Here is a 1,879-nt window from a genome sequence, read left to right as displayed (position 1 = left end):
TATCAGGTTCGAGTTCACGAGTGGGACAGCCGTCGGACCATGTTTCTGGAGTGCGTGATACGACTTGTGTGCTCCCCGTGTGCTTCGGTGGTACCTGTAGTACGACACGTATAGTGGTGTACCCTGTCTCTCCACCCTTCTGTCCGGACACACAAAGTGCACACCGCAGACCTTGTGAAAATTGAGGCTTTATGACAGAAAGACTAGCCAAGCATTGAAAAAAAATTCGACATGAAGACCTCATATGTTCGCACACTTGCCAGAAGAAGGAGAGGTGACATTGGCAGGCTACAGCTTTGTACGTTGTCCGATTTTGGCCACGCGCGGCCGACTCTTCGGTTCGATTTTTCACTTTGGTTTTTCACTGCCATGGCCTCTCTTCGCGACCGATATGCTGACATTCAGGATCCTGACGACATGAACTATTGGCAAGTCACACGTCAGCTGTCAGGTACAAGCTGGCGCGTCACTCGCATCCGCCGGACGTCTAGGCAAAATGACACAGGTGATAAATATGTCAGCATGGTGCATGGCGCGGATGGAGTTCCCAAGCCAACCCCGCCCAATGCAATCCAACAGGGCACCTGTGGTGTAACCGACCGAGCCTTCATCACCCACTGTCATGAGGAAGCATTCTAGAATAGAGGATCTGGTAATGTCTGTGCAGGGGTGGCCCGTCATGCTTGGCCAGGCAGCAACGCCCAAGGCAACGCAGCCGGACGCTGGGTCCAAAAGCTTCGAGGACAAGCCAGCATGTCGGATGTGTCCTCATACATCGGTCTCCGGTGGCGGACTGTACTTGTCCCACGGGTCAGCTGCGATCTGGGCACGAAGTTGCCTGCCAAGAGGGCAAAGGTGGCGCGCACAAAGGGGCTGAGCCACACGGGGAAACCCCATCAAAGCATATTAGGTGTCCTGCCGAACAAGTCACCGAGGCTGGGCTTTGCGTCGTTCGTCCTGCACACCTTACGCGTCCCAAACAGACGCGTGGGAAGGTGGAGGTGCGTAACAGGTGCAGCCTCGACCTGACGATGAAGGACAAAGGCCTGGGGCGGGTGCTGCCTAAAGCCGACGCTTCATGTGGAGGGTGAAAATGGTCACAGGTCAGTCGGGTCGTTGTGGGCTCGTCTTGCGTTGAGTCATCTTTCCAGCCCGCTTGCTGTGGGAAGACGTTCATTGGCCCGGTGTCAATAGATCTTCCCCTCGAGGCTAGCAAGGTCGCCAGCACAGCGCTGGAACGACTCGGACAATCCACGGGGCACGCACTCAGTGCCGAGGTCGGTATTCCCAAGCTTTCTTCCAGCGAGAATTGCATCATGTCCGCGAGCGGCATGAAACCGGACCTCTGCCGCCGTGGCGCAAGATCCGAGGCGTCGTGAAGAGACGGTGATAGGAATGCCTGCATCATCTTGAATCACTATTGTCGTTGAACAGGACGGCGGCCAATCAGACGCTGACGCGGAGCGGAGCGGGGCTGGTTCGGCGAGCGTGACATGGCGACAGTTCCGAGCTGCAAAGTTCCTGCAGCTTCCTTGCTGTGAGGCCTTCACATCCGCTCTCGCTTGGGTTGGGCGCTGGCGGGTCTCAGTCAAGCGGTGGAGTCATACTGCCAGCGATGGCGGGCAGCTCGACACGCATCGTTTCAATGAGAAGGGCAGGAGGCCTGATATCGCGCTGGGGGCGTTGCTCCGTGAGCCGGAAGCAGTTCGAGGGTTTCGCAAGTGCCTGGGCGATGGCACAAAGCGCCCGGCGAATGAGTCAAAAATGGCATTTTGCCCAAGTGATGACCAATGGGAAAAGACTCCGGCTCTCCGTGTGGCTGACGATGCGCTTTCAGTGGGTGAAGCGGGATACCGCCAGTGCGGAGTAGGCTTGAGGG

Source organism: Verticillium alfalfae, genomic scaffold, assembly GCF_000150825.1.
Source record: "Verticillium alfalfae VaMs.102 supercont1.1 genomic scaffold, whole genome shotgun sequence".
Lineage (NCBI taxonomy): Eukaryota > Fungi > Ascomycota > Sordariomycetes > Glomerellales > Plectosphaerellaceae > Verticillium > Verticillium alfalfae.
This window is presented reverse-complemented; position numbering follows the sequence as displayed.